Below are 17,557 nucleotides of genomic sequence, written 5' to 3'. Positions count from 1 at the left end.
CGGCCTAGCGGTACTCTTGGGTACTTCGTCCTTACGGTCGTCTGCATCATCAGACTTCAGCTGACAACACTTCATATTACCGGATAATATTTGCAGCTATGGCGACCCATTACTGCTTGCCTACATATCTGACACGTAACCGATGTGCTCTCCAAACAACAACACTTGCATTTCAGAACATGTCTTCCACACATGTCTACAAAATCACCTTCACATTCAAATACAGTTTCCTTGTGACTGACACAGACGTAGGCAAAGTTTAAAGTTGCTATTTCCATTACATCTCCTTAATCAGAAAAACGGTAATTTACATCTGCAGCGGAACAAAATTCCGTTCCGCCCAGCGTGTGGCTCGAACCCACAACCCTAGGATTAAGAGTCTGACGCTCTACCGACTGAGCTAGCCGGCTACCTCGGTGAATACCTGCCGGATAGCACGTCACACAGTACTCGTTTGGGTTGGGTGGTCCCATACAGAATCTCTCCATGCTGCCTAATGTTTTCCTAACGTCACACTCGTCACGTACTTCACTTTTATGTTATAATCATTTCTGAGAGGTAAAGAAATTGCATGACAGCATGCAGAGCTAGTGGCGTCAAAATTAACACACATACTTTGTGTGACTCAAAAGCCGAACGAGTTACTTTCCGACGTTGTTTTAGATGTGCAAGTGCCAGTCAAAACTCGCGGTGTCGGCACTCTGCCGACCATTTCGCTAGTTAACACCGGTCTTGTTGTGTGTGTTTCAAGCTCAAGAGCATTTCGAAGCAAAAAATGGTCAACAGCAACATTCAGACGGATTCGTACTGCTCAATTGCTACATTAAAACGGTATGTTTCTTTTTCAGAACTGGAAAAAAACGAGCGTGACAACATTCGAACCTGTAATCATCAGATCCGAAGTCCGACGCCTTATATATTAGGCCACATGGTCACTGACGACCAACTATATCATGTATACGACTCATCTCGAAACGCTCACACCCCTGAGGATTTGTGTTTTCGTTTTACAAAGCCGCTGCCCCTTGCTCTTTCCCACCCATTCGTTACATTCAACCTCTTACGAGACCGACCAAATATAGACTGAGAAACAAGACCACACACTTTGTGCATTCGGAATCGAAGGCAGGGCGTCCCTCGCCGCATTTGCTACGATGGCGATTTGCTAGTTCTGCTGAAGCGGCGGCGACGACGACGACGACGACGACGACCGCGAGAGGCTCTGAGATATGTGAGAAATACATCTATAAAATGTAATTCAGACTGCCTCGTCCCACTTTATGCTGTACCGCTTTGGCAAATGCTTTATCTGCGCCATTCGCCTTAATCACATCTGAGAGTAATTCTTAAAAAAAAAACGCCTGTCGCTAATTGTTCGTCATCACAGATACTGTTTGCTATACGGCCACGATGCGCAACTGATTTCCAAAATTCATCTCTCTCCTGTGCGGATGGAACGTCCGATGCCTGGTTTATTAGAGCAGTGCTCTAGCACTGAGCATAAGAGGCGCGGCCTAGCGGTACTCTTGGGTACTTCGTCCTTACGGTCGTCTGCATCATCAGACTTCAGCTGACAACACTTCATATTACCGGCTAATATTTGCAGCTATGGCGACCCATTACTGCTTGCCTACATATCTGACACGTAACCGGTGTGCTCTCCAAACAACAACACTTGCATTTCAGAACATGTCTTCCACACATGTCTACAAAATCACCTTCACATTCAAATACAATTTCCTTGTGACTGACAGAGACGTAGGCAAAGTTTAAAGTTGCTATTTCCATTACATCTCCTTAATCAGAAAAACGGTAATTTACATCTGCAGCGGAACAAAATTCCGTTCCGCCCAGCGTGTGGCTCGAACCCACGACCATAGGATTAAGAGTCTGACGCTCTACCGACTGAGCTAGCCGGCTACCTCGGTGAATACCTGCCGGATAGCACGTCACACAGTACTCGTTTGGGTTGGGTGGTCCCATACAGAATCTCTCCATGCTGCCTAATGTTTTCCTAACGTCACACTCGTCACGTACTTCACTTTTATGTCATAATCATTTCTGAGAGGTAAAGAAATTGCATGACAGCATGCAGAGCTAGTGGCGTCAAAATTAACACACATACTTTATGTGACTCAAAAGCCGAACGAGTTACATTCCGACGTTGTTTTAGATGTGCAAGTGCCAGTCAAAACTCGCGGTGTCGGCACTCTGCCGACCATTTCGCTAGTTAATACCGGTCTTGTTGTGTGTGTTTCAAGCTCAAGAGCATTTCCAAGCAAAAAATGGTCAACAGCAACATTCAGACGGTTTCGTACTGCTCAATTGCTACATTAAAACGGTATGTTTCTTTTTCAGAACTGGAAAAAAACGAGCGTGACAACATTCGAACCTGTAATCATCAGATCCGAAGTCCGACGCCTTATCCATTAGGCCAGATGGTCACTGACGACCAACTATATCATGTATACGACTCATCTCGAAACGCTCACACCCCTGAGGATTTGTGTTTTCGTTTTACACAGCCGCTGCCCCTTGCTCTTTCCCACCCATTCGTTACATTCAACCTCTTACGAGACCGACCAAATATAGACTGAGAAACAAGACCACACACTTTGTGCATTCGGAAACGAAGGCAGGGCGTCCCTCGCCGCAATTGCTACGATGGCCATTTGCTACTTCTGCAGAAGCGGCGGCGGCGACGACGACGACGACCGTGAGAGGCTCTGAGATATGTGAGAAATACATCTATAAAATGTAATTCAGACTGCCTCGTCCCACTTTATGCTGTACCGCTTTGGCAAATGCTTTATCTGCGCCATTCGCCTTAATCACATCTGAGAGTAATTCTTAAAAAAAAAAACGCCTGTCGCTAATTGTTCGTCATCACAGACACTGTTTGCTATACGGCCACGACGCACAACTGATTTCCAAAATTCACCTTCCTCCTGTGTGGATGGAACGTCCGATGCCTGGTTTATTAGAGCAGTGCTCTACCACTGAGCTAAAGAGGCGCGGCCTAGCGGTACTCTTGGCTACTTCGTCCTTACGGTCGTCTGCATCATCAGACTTCAGCTGACAACACTTCATATTACCGGCTAATATTTGCAGCTATGGCGACCCATTACTGCTTGGCTACACATCTGACACGTAACCGATGTGCTCTCCAAACAACAACACTTGCATTTCAGAACATGTCTTCCACACATGTCTACAAAATCACCTTCACATTCAAATACAGTTTCCTTGTGACTGACAGAGACGTAGGCAAAGTTTAAAGTTGCTATTTCCATTACATCTCCTTAATCAGAAAAACGGTAATTTACATCTGCAGCGGAACAAAATTCCGTTCCGCCCAGCGTGTGGCTCGAACCCACGACCCTAGGATTAAGAGTCTGACACTCTACCGACTGAGCTAGCTGGCTACCTCGGTGAATACCTGCCGGATAGCACGTCACACAGTACTCGTTTGGGTTGGGTGGTCCCATACAGAATCTCTCCATGCTGCCTAATGTTTTCCTAACGTCACACTCGTCACGTACTTCACTTTTATGTCATAATCATTTCTGAGAGTTAAAGAAATTGCATGACAGCATGCAGAGCTAGTGGCGTCAAAATTAACACACATACTTTATGTGACTCAAAAGCCGAACGAGTTACTTTCCGACGTTGTTTTAGATGTGCAAGTGCCAGTCAAAACTCGCGGTGTCGGCACTCTGCCGACCATTTCGCTAGTTAACACCGGTCTTGTTGTGTGTGTTTCAAGCTCAAGAGCATTTCCAAGCAAAAAATGGTCAACAGCAACATTCAGATGGTTTCGTACTGCTCAATTGCTACATTAAAACGGTATGTTTCTTTTTCAGAACTGGACAAAACGAGCGTGACAACATTCGAACCTGTAATCATCAGATCCGAAGTCCGACGCCTTATCCATTAAGCCACATGGTCACTGACGACCAACTATATCATGTATACGACTCATCTCAAAACGCTCACACCCCTGAGGATTTGTGTTTTCGTTTTACAAAGCCGCTGCCCCTTGCTCTTTTCCACCCATTCGTTACATTCAACCTCTTACGAGACCGACCAAATATACACTGAGAAACAAGACCACACACTTTGTGCATTCGGAATCGAAGGCAGGGCGTCCCTCGCCGCATTTGCTACGATGGCCATTTGCTATTTCTGCAAAAGCGGCTGCGGCGACGACGACGACCGCGAGAGGCTCTGAGATATGTGAGAAATACATCTATAAAATGTAATTCAGACTGCCTCGTCCCACTTTATGCTGTACCGCTTTGGCAAATGCTTTATCTGCGCCATTCGCCTTAATCACATCTGAGAGTAATTCTTAAAAAAAACGCCTGTCGCTAATTGTTCGTCATCACAGATACTGTTTGCTATACGGCCACGACGCGCAACTGATTTCCAAAACTCATCTTTCTCCTGTGTGGATGGAAAGTCCGATGCCTGGTTTATTAGAGCAGTGCTCTACCACTGAGCTAAAGAGGCGCGGCCTAGCGGTACTCTTGGGTACTTCGTCCTTACGGTCGTCTGCATCATCAGACTTCAGCTGACAACACTTCATATTACCGGATAATATTTGCAGCTATGGCGACCCATTACTGCTTGCCTACATATCTGACACGTAACCGATGTGCTCTCCAAACAACAACACTTGCATTTCAGAACATGTCTTCCACACATGTCTACAAAATCACCTTCACATTCAAATACAGTTTCCTTGTGACTGACACAGACGTAGGCAAAGTTTAAAGTTGCTATTTCCATTACATCTCCTTAATCAGAAAAACGGTAATTTACATCTGCAGCGGAACAAAATTCCGTTCCGCCCAGCGTGTGGCTCGAACCCACAACCCTAGGATTAAGAGTCTGACGCTCTACCGACTGAGCTAGCCGGCTACCTCGGTGAATACCTGCCGGATAGCACGTCACACAGTACTCGTTTGGGTTGGGTGGTCCCATACAGAATCTCTCCATGCTGCCTAATGTTTTCCTAACGTCACACTCGTCACGTACTTCACTTTTATGTTATAATCATTTCTGAGAGGTAAAGAAATTGCATGACAGCATGCAGAGCTAGTGGCGTCAAAATTAACACACATACTTTGTGTGACTCAAAAGCCGAACGAGTTACTTTCCGACGTTGTTTTAGATGTGCAAGTGCCAGTCAAAACTCGCGGTGTCGGCACTCTGCCGACCATTTCGCTAGTTAACACCGGTCTTGTTGTGTGTGTTTCAAGCTCAAGAGCATTTCGAAGCAAAAAATGGTCAACAGCAACATTCAGACGGATTCGTACTGCTCAATTGCTACATTAAAACGGTATGTTTCTTTTTCAGAACTGGAAAAAAACGAGCGTGACAACATTCGAACCTGTAATCATCAGATCCGAAGTCCGACGCCTTATATATTAGGCCACATGGTCACTGACGACCAACTATATCATGTATACGACTCATCTCGAAACGCTCACACCCCTGAGGATTTGTGTTTTCGTTTTACAAAGCCGCTGCCCCTTGCTCTTTCCCACCCATTCGTTACATTCAACCTCTTACGAGACCGACCAAATATAGACTGAGAAACAAGACCACACACTTTGTGCATTCGGAATCGAAGGCAGGGCGTCCCTCGCCGCATTTGCTACGATGGCGATTTGCTAGTTCTGCTGAAGCGGCGGCGACGACGACGACGACGACGACGACGACCGCGAGAGGCTCTGAGATATGTGAGAAATACATCTATAAAATGTAATTCAGACTGCCTCGTCCCACTTTATGCTGTACCGCTTTGGCAAATGCTTTATCTGCGCCATTCGCCTTAATCACATCTGAGAGTAATTCTTAAAAAAAAAACGCCTGTCGCTAATTGTTCGTCATCACAGATACTGTTTGCTATACGGCCACGATGCGCAACTGATTTCCAAAATTCATCTCTCTCCTGTGCGGATGGAACGTCCGATGCCTGGTTTATTAGAGCAGTGCTCTAGCACTGAGCATAAGAGGCGCGGCCTAGCGGTACTCTTGGGTACTTCGTCCTTACGGTCGTCTGCATCATCAGACTTCAGCTGACAACACTTCATATTACCGGCTAATATTTGCAGCTATGGCGACCCATTACTGCTTGCCTACATATCTGACACGTAACCGGTGTGCTCTCCAAACAACAACACTTGCATTTCAGAACATGTCTTCCACACATGTCTACAAAATCACCTTCACATTCAAATACAATTTCCTTGTGACTGACAGAGACGTAGGCAAAGTTTAAAGTTGCTATTTCCATTACATCTCCTTAATCAGAAAAACGGTAATTTACATCTGCAGCGGAACAAAATTCCGTTCCGCCCAGCGTGTGGCTCGAACCCACGACCATAGGATTAAGAGTCTGACGCTCTACCGACTGAGCTAGCCGGCTACCTCGGTGAATACCTGCCGGATAGCACGTCACACAGTACTCGTTTGGGTTGGGTGGTCCCATACAGAATCTCTCCATGCTGCCTAATGTTTTCCTAACGTCACACTCGTCACGTACTTCACTTTTATGTCATAATCATTTCTGAGAGGTAAAGAAATTGCATGACAGCATGCAGAGCTAGTGGCGTCAAAATTAACACACATACTTTATGTGACTCAAAAGCCGAACGAGTTACATTCCGACGTTGTTTTAGATGTGCAAGTGCCAGTCAAAACTCGCGGTGTCGGCACTCTGCCGACCATTTCGCTAGTTAATACCGGTCTTGTTGTGTGTGTTTCAAGCTCAAGAGCATTTCCAAGCAAAAAATGGTCAACAGCAACATTCAGACGGTTTCGTACTGCTCAATTGCTACATTAAAACGGTATGTTTCTTTTTCAGAACTGGAAAAAAACGAGCGTGACAACATTCGAACCTGTAATCATCACATCCGAAGTCCGACGCCTTATCCATTAGGCCACATGGTCACTGACGACCAACTATATCACGTATACGACTCATCTCGAAACGCTCACACCCCTGAGGATTTGTGTTTTCGTTTTACAAAGCCGCTGCCCCTTGCTCTTTCCCACCCATTCGTTACATTCAACCTCTTACGAGACCGACCAAATATAGACTGAGAAACAAGACCACACACTTTGTGCATTCGGAATCGAAGGCAGGGCGTCCCTCGCCGCATTTGCTACGATGGCCATTTGCTAGTTCTGCAGAAGCGGCGGCGACGACGACGACGACGACGACGACGACGACGACGACGACCGCGAGAGGCTCTGAGATATGTGAGAAATACATCTATAAAATGTAATTCAGACTGCCTCGTCCCACTGTATGCTGTACCGCTTTGGCAAATGCTTTATCTGCGCCATTCGCCTTAATCACATCTGAGAGTAATTCTTAAAAAAAACGCCTGTCGCTAATTGTTCGTCATCACAGATACTGTTTGCTATACGGTCACGACGCGCAACTGATTTCCAAAATTCATCTCTCTCCTGTGTGGATGGAACGTCCGATGCCTGGTTTATTAGAGCAGTGCTCTAGCACTGAGCTAAAGAGGCGCGGCCTAGCGGTACTCTTGGGTACTTCGTCCTTACGGTCGTCTGCATCATCAGACTTCAGCTGACAACACTTCATATTACCGGCTGATATTTGCAGCTATGGCGACCCATTACTGCTTGGCTACACATCTGACACGTAACCGATGTGCTCTCCAAACAACAACACTTGCATTTCAGAACATGTCTTCCACACATGTCTACAAAATCACCTTCACATTCAAATACAGTTTCCTTGTGACTGACAGAGACGTAGGCAAAGTTTAAAGTTGCTATTTCCATTACATCTCCTTAATCAGAAAAACGGTAATTTACATCTGCAGCGGAACAAAATTCCGTTCCGCCCAGCGTGTGGCTCGAACCCACGACCCTAGGATTAAGAGTCTGACGCTCTACCGACTGAGCTAGCCGGGTACTTCGGTGAATACCTGCCGGATAGCACGTCACACAGTACTCGTTTGGGTTGGGTGGTCCCATACAGAATCTCTCCATGCTGCCTAATGTTTTCCTAACGTCACACTCGTCACGTACTTCACTTTTATGTCATAATCATTTCTGAGAGGTAAAGAAATTGCATGACAGCATGCAGAGCTAGTGGCGTCAAAATTAACACACATACTTTATGTGGCTCAAAAGCCGAACGAGTTACTTTCCGACGTTGTTTTAGATGTGCAAGTGCCAGTCAAAACTCGCGGTGTCGGCACTCTGCCGACCATTTCGCTAGTTAACACCGGTCTTGTTGTGTGTGTTTCAAGCTCAAGAGCATTTCCAAGCAAAAAATGGTCAACAGCAACAATCAGACGGTTTCGTACTGCTCAATTGCTACATTAAAGCGGTATGTTTCTTTTTCAGAACTGGAAAAAAACGAGCGTGACAACATTCGAACCTGTAATCATCACATCCGAAGTCCGACGCCTTATCCATTAGGCCACAATGGTCACTGACGACCAACTATATCATGTGTACGACTCATCTCGAAACGCTCAAACCCCTGAGGATTTGTGTTTTCGTTTTACACAGCCGCTGCCCCTTGCTCTTTCCCACCCATTCGTTACATTCAACCTCTTACGAGACCGACCAAATATAGACTGAGAAACAAGACCACACACTTTGTGCATTCGGAATCGAAGGCAGGGCGTCCCTCGCCGCATTTGCTACGATGGCCATTTGCTAGTTCTGCAGAAGCGGCGACGACGACGACGACGACCGCGAGTGGCTCTGAGATATGTGAGAAATACATCTATAAAATGTAATTCAGACTGCATCGTCCTACTTTATGCTGTACCGCTTTGGCAAATGCTTTATCTGCGCCATTCGCCTTAATCACATCTGAGAGTAATTCTTAAAAAAAACGCCTGTCGCTAATTGTTCGTCATCACAGATACTGTTTGCTATACGGCCACGACGCGCAACTGATTTCCAGAATTCATCTTTCTCCTGTGTGGATTGAACGTCCGATGCCTGGTTTATTAAAGCAGTGCTCTACCACTGAGCTAAAGAGGCGCGGCCTAGCGGTACTCTTGGGTACTTCGTCCTTACGGTCGTCTGCATCATCAGACTTCAGCTGACAACACTTCATATTACCGGCTAATATTTGCAGCTATGGCGACCCATTACTGCTTGGCTACACATCTGACACTAAACCGATGTGCTCTCCAAACAACAACACTTGCATTTCAGAACATGTTTTGCACACATGTCTACAAAATCACCTTCACATTCAAATACAATTTCCTTGTGACTGACAGAGACGTAGGCAAAGTTTAAAGTTGCTATTTCCATTACATCTCCTTAATCAGAAAAACGGTAATTTACATCTGCAGCGGAACAAAATTCCGTTCCGCCCAGCGTGTGGCACGAACCCACGACCCTTGGATTACGAGTCTGACACTCTACCGACTGAGCTAGCCGGCTACCTCGGTGAATACCTGCCGGATAGCACGTCACACAGTACTCGTTTGGGTTGGGTGGTCCCATACAGAATCTCTCCATGCTGCCTAATGTTTTCCTAACGTCACACTCGTCACGTACTTCACTTTTATGTCATAATCATTTCTGAGAGGTAAAGAAATTGCATGACAGCATGCAGAGCTAGTGGCGTCAAAATTAACACACATACTTTATGTGACTCAAAAGCCGAACGAGTTACTTTCCGACGTTGTTTTAGATGTGCAAGTGCCAGTCAAAACTCGCGGTGTCGGCACTCTGCCGACCATTTCGCTAGTTAACACCGGTCTTGTTGTGTGTGTTTCAAGCTCAAGAGCATTTCCAAGCAAAAAATGGTCAACAGCAACATTCAGACGGTTTCGTACTGCTCAATTGCTACATTAAAACGGTTTGTTTCTTTTTCAGAACTGGAAAAAAAACGAGCGTGACAACATTCGAACGTGTAATCATCACATCCGAAGTCCGACGCCTTATCCATTAGACCACATGGTCACTGACGACCAACTATATCATGTATACGACTCATCTCGAAACGCTCACACCCCTGAGGATTTGTGTTTTCGTTTTACAAAGCCGCTGCCCCTTACTCTTTCCCACCCATTCGTTACATTCAACCTCTTACGAGACCGACCAAATATAGACTGAGAAACAAGCCCACACACTTTGTGCATTCGGAATCGAAGGCAGGGCGTCCCTCGCCGCATTTGCTAGGATGGCCATTTGCTAGTTCTGCAGAAGCGGCGGCGGCGACGACGACGACGACGACGACGACGACGACGACGACGACCCCTAGAGGCTCTGAGATATGTGAGAAATACATCTATAAAATGTAATTCAGACTGCCTCGTCCCACTTTAAGGTGTACCGCTTTGGCAAATGCTTTATCTGCGCCATTCGCCTTAATCACATCTGAGAGTAATTCTTAAAAAAAACGCCTGTCGCTAATTGTTCGTCATCGCAGATACTGTTTGCTATACGGCCACGACGCGCAACTGATTTCCAAAATTCATCTTTCTCCTGTGTGGATGGAACGTCCGATGCCTAGTTTATTAGAGCAGTGGTCTACCACTGAGCTAAAGAGGCGCGGCCTAGCGGTACTCTTGGGTACTTCGTCATTACGGTCGTCTGCATCATCAGACTTCAGCTGGCAACACTTCATATTACCGGCTAATATTTGCAGCTATGGCGACCCATTACTGCTTGGCTACACATCTGACACGTAACCGATGTGCTCTCCAAACAACAACACTTGCATTTCAGAACATGTCTTCCACACATGTCTACAAAATCACCTTCACATTCAAATACAGTTTCCTTGTGACTGACAGAGACGTAGGCAAAGTTTAAAGTTGCTATTTCCATTACATCTCCTTAATCAGAAAAACGGTAATTTACATCTGCAGCGGAACAAAATTCCGTTCCGCCCAGCGTGTGGCTCGAACCCACGACCCTAGGATTAAGAGTCTGACGCTCTACCGACTGAGCTAGCCGGCTACCTCGGTGAATACCTGCCGGATAGCACGTCACACAGTACTCGTTTGGGTTGGGTGGTCCCATACACAATCTCTCCATGCTGCCTAATGTTTTCCTAACGTCACACTCGTCACGTACTTCACTTTTATGTCATAATCATTTCTGAGAGGTAAAGAAATTGCATGACAGCATGCAGAGCTAGTGGCGTCAAAATTAACACACATACTTTATGTGACTCAAAAGCCGAACGAGTTACTTTCTGACGTTGTTTTAGATGTGCAAGTGCCAGTCAAAACTCGCGGTGTCGGCACTCTGCCGACCATTTCGCTAGTTAACACCGGTCTTGTTGTGTGTGTTTCAAGCTCAAGAGCATTTCCAAGCAAAAAATGGTCAACAGCAACATTCAGACGGTTTCGTACTGCTCAATTGCTACATTAAAACGGTATGTTTCTTTTTCAGAACTGGAAAAAAACGAGCGTGACAACATTCTAACCTGTAATCATCAGATCCGAAGTCCGACGCCTTATCCATTAGGCCACATGGTCACTGACGACCAACTCTATCATGTATACGACTCATCCCGAAACGCTCACACCCCTGGGATTTGTGTTTTCGTTTTACACAGCCGCTGCCCCTTGCTCTTTCCCACCCATTCGTTACATTCAACCTCTTACGAGACCGACCAAATATAGACTGAGAAACAAGACCACACCTTTTGTGCATTCGGAATCGAAGGCAGGGCGTCCCTCGCCGCATTTGCTACGATGGCCATTTGCTAGTTCCGCAGAAGCGGCGGCGGCGACGACGACGACGACGACGACGACGACGACGACGACGACGACGACGACGACCGCGAGAGGCTCTGAGATATGTGAGAAATACATCTATAAAATGTAATTCAGACTGCCTCGTCCCACTGTATGGTGTACCGCTTTGGCAAATGCTTTATCTGCGCCATTCGCCTTAATCACATCTGAGAGTAATTCTTAAAAAAAAACGCCTGTCGCTAATTGTTCGTCATCACAGATACTGTTTGCCATACGGCCACGACGCGCAACTGATTTCCAAAATTCATCTTTCTCCTGTGTGGATGGAACGTCCGATGCCTGGTTTATTAGAGCAGTGCTCTACCACTAAGCTAAAGAGGCGCGGCCTAGCGGTACTCTTGGGTACTTCGTCCTTACGGTCGTCTGCACAATGAGACCTCAGCTGACAACACTTCATATTACCGGCTAATATTTGCAGCTATGGCGACCCATTACAGCTTGGCTACACATCTGACACGTAACCGATGTGCTCTCCAAACAACAACACTTGCATTTCAGAACATGTCTTCCACACATGTCTACAAAATCACCTTCACATTCAAATACAGTTTCCTTGTGACTGACAGAGACGTAGGCAAAGTTTAAAGTTGCTATTTCCATTACATCTCCTTAATCAGAAAAACGGTAATTTACATCTGCAGCGGAACAAAATTCCGTTCCGCCCAGCGTGTGGCTCGAACCCACGACCCTAGGATTAAGAGTCTGACGCTCTACCGACTGAGCTAGCCGGCTACCTCGGTGAATACCTGCCGGATAGCACGTCACACAGTACTTGTTTGGGTTAAGTGCTCCCATACAGAATCTCTCCATGCTGCCTAATGTTTTCCTAACGTCACACTCGTCACGTACTTCACTTTTATGTCATAATCATTTCTGAGAGGTAAAGAAATTGCATGACAGCATGCAGAGCTAGTGGCGTCAAAATTAACACACATACTTTATGTGACTCAAAAGCCGAACGAGTTACTTTCCGACGTTGTTTTAGATGTGCAAGTGCCAGTCAAAACTCGCGGTGTCGGCACTCTGCCGACCATTTCGCTAGTTAACACCGGTCTTGTTGTGTGTGTTTCAAGCTCAAGAGCATTTCCAAGCAAAAAATGGTCAACAGCAACATTCAGACGGTTTCGTACTGCTCAATTGCTACATTAAAACGATATGTTTCTTTTTCAGAACTGCAAAAAAACGAGCGTGACAACATTCGAACCTGTAATCATCAGATCCGAAGTCCGACGCCTTATCCATTAGGCCACATGGTCAGTGGCGACCAACTATATCATGTATACGACTTATCTCCAAACGCACACACCCCTGAGGATTTGTGTTTTCGTTTTACAAAGCCGCTGCCCCTTGCTCTTTCCCACCCATTCGTTACATTCAACCTCTTACGAGACCAACCAAATATAGACTGAGAAACAAGACCACACACTTTGTGCATTCGGAATCGAAGGCAGGGCGTCCCTCGCCGCATTTGCTACGATGGCCATTTGCTAGTTCTGCAGAAGCGGCGGCGGCGGCGGCGGCGGCGGCGACGGCGACGACGACGACGACCGCGAGAGGCTCTGAGATATGTGAGAAATACATCTATAAAATGTAATTCAGACTGCCTCGTCCCACTTTATGCTGTACCGCTTTGGCAAATGCTTTATCTGCGCCATTCGCCTTAATCACATCTGAGAGTAATTCTTAAAAAAAACGCCTGTCGCTAATTGTTCGTCATCACAGATACTGTTTGCTATACGGCCACGACGCGCAACTGATTTCCAAAATTCATCTTTCTCCTGTGTGGATGGAACGTCCGATGCCTGGTTTATTAGAGCAGTGCTCTACCACTGAGCTAAAGAGGCGCGGCCTAGCGGTACTCTTGGGTACTTCGTCCTTACGGTCGTCTGCATCATCAGACTTCAGCTGACAACACTTCATATTACCGGCTAATATTTGCAGCTATGGCGACCCATTACTGCTTGGCTACACATCTGACACGTAACCGATGTGCTCTCCAAACAACAACACTTGCATTTCAGAACATGTCTTCCACACATGTCTACAAAATCACCTTCACATTCAAATACAGTTTTCTTGTGACTGACAGAGACGTAGGCAAAGTTTAAAGTTGCTATTTCCATTACATCTCCTTAATCAGAAAAACGGTAATTTACATCTGCAGCGGAACAAAATTCCGTTCCGCCCAGCGTGTGGCTCGACCCCACGACCCTAGGATTAAGAGCCTGATGCTCTACCGACTGAGCTAGCCGGCTACCTCGGTAAATACCTGCCGGATAGCACGTCACACAGTACTCGTTTGTGTTGGGTGGTCCCATACAGAATCTCTCCATGCTGCCTAATGTTTTCTTAACGTCACACTCGTCACGTACTTCACTTTTATGTCATAATCATTTCTGAGAGGTAAAGAAATTGCATGACAGCATGCAGAGCTAGTGGCGTCAAAATTAACACACATACTTTATATGACTCAAAAGCCGAACGAGTTACTTTCCGACGTTGTTTTAGATGTGCAAGTGCCAGTCAAAACTCGCGGTGTCGGCACTCTGCCGACCATTTCGCTAGTTAACACCGGTCTTGTTGTGTGTGTTTCAAGCTCAAGAGCATTTCGAAGCAAAAAATGGTCAACAGCAACATTCAGACGGTTTCGTTCTGCTCAATTGCTACATTAAAACGGTATGTTTCTTTTTCAGAACTGGAAAAAAACGAGCGTGACAACATTCGAACCCGTAATCATCAGATCCGAAGTCCGACGCCTTATCCATTTTTTTTTTTTTTTTCAAAATTCCGTTCCGCCCAGCGTGTTGCTCGAACCCACGACCCTGGGATTAAGAGTCTGACGCTCTACCGACTTTTTTTTTAAATCATTAACTTTATTTAAGAATCGTTACAATTTTTAATACAATGAAAAAACAAAATGAAACCGCACCGCAAGGTACGTAGAATCTAACGCAGATCGGCCACATGAGAGCATAGCACACTACTGACTTTATTTTTTTTTAATGCATCCTCTGCAAAAACAAAAACGAAAGAAAATCGTTGTACAACAAATCACAAAATGTAAAGGAAAAGGGATACAGGGATGTTGTTTTTATTTATTATATTTATTTATTTTCCACAATCACCCTGTTAAAAGGAACATGTAGATCATGTAGATCATTTCATGGTATAGTATGTGCATTACATATGGAGCGTTGAGAGAAGCGTGAGGTTCATTATCAGCTGTCAAATGTGCACACCGACTGCACCCGGCACATCTCAACTGCGTGGGGGGTCGAGGAAGACTGCCTGAAGATAGTTGGCAAAGGTTTTCCGATAGTGTGACCATCTATGAACCTCATAGTGGGCTTGCTGTAAGAAATACCAAAAGTCGAGTCGCGACTTGGCAGCTTCCCCATAGAGGTACGCGATCGTACAACCTTTGACCCAGATGATCGACTGTGATTTAGTCGCCGGAAAGTAGTCACTCTCCGGATGTAGGAAGGAAGCAGGTGTAATATGTTGCGGGGTCACACGGAGGTAGCAAGCCACCATCTGTCGTCCTAGGAGCCATACGTCCTCCACCGCTATACAAGTTAAGCGGTGATGGTCGTCATCCACTTGGCGACATTTCGGGCACAGTGGAGTGTCCACTAGTCCAATTGCATGGAGTCGTTGGTTGGTGTTGAACTTGCCACAGGTGACAGAGAACCACAGTGCCCGAACGAAGGTAGGAAAGAATTTTTGGTGCACATGTCTCCAAATCTTCGGCCAATGCAACGTGGGGTGTTTCAGTTCAATGACATTACGACTTATCCGTCGTAGCAGCCAAACATAAAAATCCTTCGCGCATGGTGGTCTCGTGCGCGGAAGCTCGTCTCTGATATAACTAAGTTCCACGATAAATGTTGATACATGCGCAAAATGTGGCGTAATGTTGCCCACCGCCACCGGAGGTGTGAGGGACGCTGGAACTAGGAGATCCAGTAGGCGGGATGTAAGGGAATCGCGCCCGCTACGCCATTGCTTGTACATCGTGGCTAGAAGGAGCGCCGTTGCTCGGCAGCGAACATTCGTAAGTCCGAGTCCCCCCTTGTCCGTAGGGAGCGTGAGCGTTGCGTATCGCACCTTGAGGGGCGACCCAATCATCACAAAATAGCCTAGTGCTGATTGAAGTCGATGCCCGAGTGTGAGTGGTAGGGGCAGGATCTGCGAAATATGCACCATTCGAGAAACCACATAAGTGTTCAGATATTCGACTCGCTGCAAAGGATCAAGGCGTCGTAGGAGATGTTGGCGGACCATGGTACGTGTTGTCTGTAAAATACGTCGGTAGTTAACTGCCGCAGTATGTTTCACAGATGAGGTAAAGTCTATGCCGAGATAGCGGAATTGTTGCACATAAGGAAATGGACTGATTTCTTCCGGCGTAAGGCCCTTTCCAACCGGCATTGCTGCCGATTTGTTCATGTTCACTGCACTACCCGCCGTCACACTGTGGTCCAACAACAGTTCAAGAACCGTCTTCACCTCTTCCTCAGAACGAACGAGCAGCAGGAGGTCGTCCGCATAAGCACGACATTTGAAGGTGTAGCCCCGCAGTTCCACCCCAGAAAGAGAATTTGTTAGCCTCCCAATTAATGGTTCCAACGCTATCGCGAACAGCAGCATCGAAAGAGGGCAGCCCTGGCGAATGGAACGTCGAATTTGAATGGGTCCTGCTATACACCCATTAACATGTACCAAGGATTGTGCGCTCCCATAAATCCTTCTAATGAGACCAGTAAAACAGTCTGGAAATCCCATTTGTTCCAGTACAGCGTACAGATAGTTGTGGCGCACCTTATCAAAAGCACTGTCAAAATCAACCGCCACCATCGCCGCTTTAAGCCGGCACTCCTCCGCCAGCGCTATTACATCACGGCATTCGCCAGTAGCTGTTTGCACATTCACCGATCCACCCTGTGTCGTCTGTTCTGGGGAGAGAACGCTACGAATTAACATACGACATCGGGACGCTAGCATCCGTGCAAAGATCTTATAGACCTCATTAAGCAGGGTGATGGGGCGATAATGTGTGACCGTAATTCCTGGCTTCGGTTTATGTACTGGCACCAAGAGGCCTTCCATAAAAGCCGGTGGAATAGGTGCATCGGAATTTAACAACTCGTTGTACATTTCCGTCCATCGCGGTGCCATTTCGTTGCGAAATTCTCGATAAAATTCAGCAGGAAGTCCATCAATGCCTGGGGAGCGATTCAACGCACCCTTTGCGATCGCATCATGTACTTCCTCACAGCTAATAGCTTCCAATAAGGTTCCAGCGTCTTCCACCGTTAGTGTACGGGAGACGTATGTGGCTATACGTGCGAGGTCATCAACACGGGCTGCTTCCTCCCGATAGATGTGTTGGTAATGGTCGACGAATGCAGAGACAATGTCCGCGTCACTCTTCGGTCTTCACGGGTAATTAACTCCCGTACCAAAACGCGTCGTCGGTGCTTTCGTTCATTCACGACGTGGTGCATGGAAGGAATCTCGTGTTGTATCGTATCGTGACATCTGGCGCGCAACATGGTTCCCTGAAGATGTTTCCGAGCTAAAGCCACTAATTTAGCTTTTATCCTTTTGCGTTCGATCCAGACGTCCGGTCCCGGCGGATCATCGTCCAGTTCGCGCAGCGCTGCAAAATAAAAGTTGGTCGTACGGCGGCGCCATTCGGCCATCTCCCTGCTATATGAGATGAACGTACGGCGAAGCGCCGGTTTAGCACAAGTCAGCCACCA

The 17,557-nt window shown here is 46.5% G+C and overlaps 8 non-coding genes across 8 annotated transcripts; all 8 read right to left on the bottom strand.

Moving 5' to 3' along the window:
* Positions 1-337: 337 nt before the first annotated feature.
* Trnak-cuu (transfer RNA lysine (anticodon CUU)) lies at positions 338-410 on the bottom strand. Its single transcript has one exon. It is a non-coding gene; the product is annotated as a tRNA-Lys (tRNA).
* Positions 411-1,847: 1,437 nt separating this feature from the next.
* Trnak-cuu (transfer RNA lysine (anticodon CUU)) lies at positions 1,848-1,920 on the bottom strand. Its single transcript has one exon. It is a non-coding gene; the product is annotated as a tRNA-Lys (tRNA).
* A 1,432-nt stretch (positions 1,921-3,352) lies between these two features.
* On the bottom strand, positions 3,353-3,425 carry Trnak-cuu (transfer RNA lysine (anticodon CUU)). Its single transcript has one exon. It is a non-coding gene; the product is annotated as a tRNA-Lys (tRNA).
* Positions 3,426-4,850: 1,425 nt separating this feature from the next.
* Trnak-cuu (transfer RNA lysine (anticodon CUU)) lies at positions 4,851-4,923 on the bottom strand. The gene has a single exon. It is a non-coding gene; the product is annotated as a tRNA-Lys (tRNA).
* Positions 4,924-6,363: 1,440 nt separating this feature from the next.
* On the bottom strand, positions 6,364-6,436 carry Trnak-cuu (transfer RNA lysine (anticodon CUU)). Its single transcript has one exon. It is a non-coding gene; the product is annotated as a tRNA-Lys (tRNA).
* Positions 6,437-7,886: 1,450 nt separating this feature from the next.
* Positions 7,887-7,959, bottom strand: Trnak-cuu (transfer RNA lysine (anticodon CUU)). The gene has a single exon. It is a non-coding gene; the product is annotated as a tRNA-Lys (tRNA).
* A 2,954-nt stretch (positions 7,960-10,913) lies between these two features.
* Positions 10,914-10,986, bottom strand: Trnak-cuu (transfer RNA lysine (anticodon CUU)). Its single transcript has one exon. It is a non-coding gene; the product is annotated as a tRNA-Lys (tRNA).
* Positions 10,987-12,451: 1,465 nt separating this feature from the next.
* On the bottom strand, positions 12,452-12,524 carry Trnak-cuu (transfer RNA lysine (anticodon CUU)). The gene has a single exon. It is a non-coding gene; the product is annotated as a tRNA-Lys (tRNA).
* Positions 12,525-17,557: the final 5,033 nt, after the last annotated feature.

Source organism: Schistocerca gregaria, chromosome 7, assembly GCF_023897955.1.
Source record: "Schistocerca gregaria isolate iqSchGreg1 chromosome 7, iqSchGreg1.2, whole genome shotgun sequence".
NCBI lineage: Eukaryota > Metazoa > Arthropoda > Insecta > Orthoptera > Acrididae > Schistocerca > Schistocerca gregaria.
Note: the sequence above shows the minus strand (reverse complement) of the source record. Positions and strands in the feature narration are given on the sequence as shown.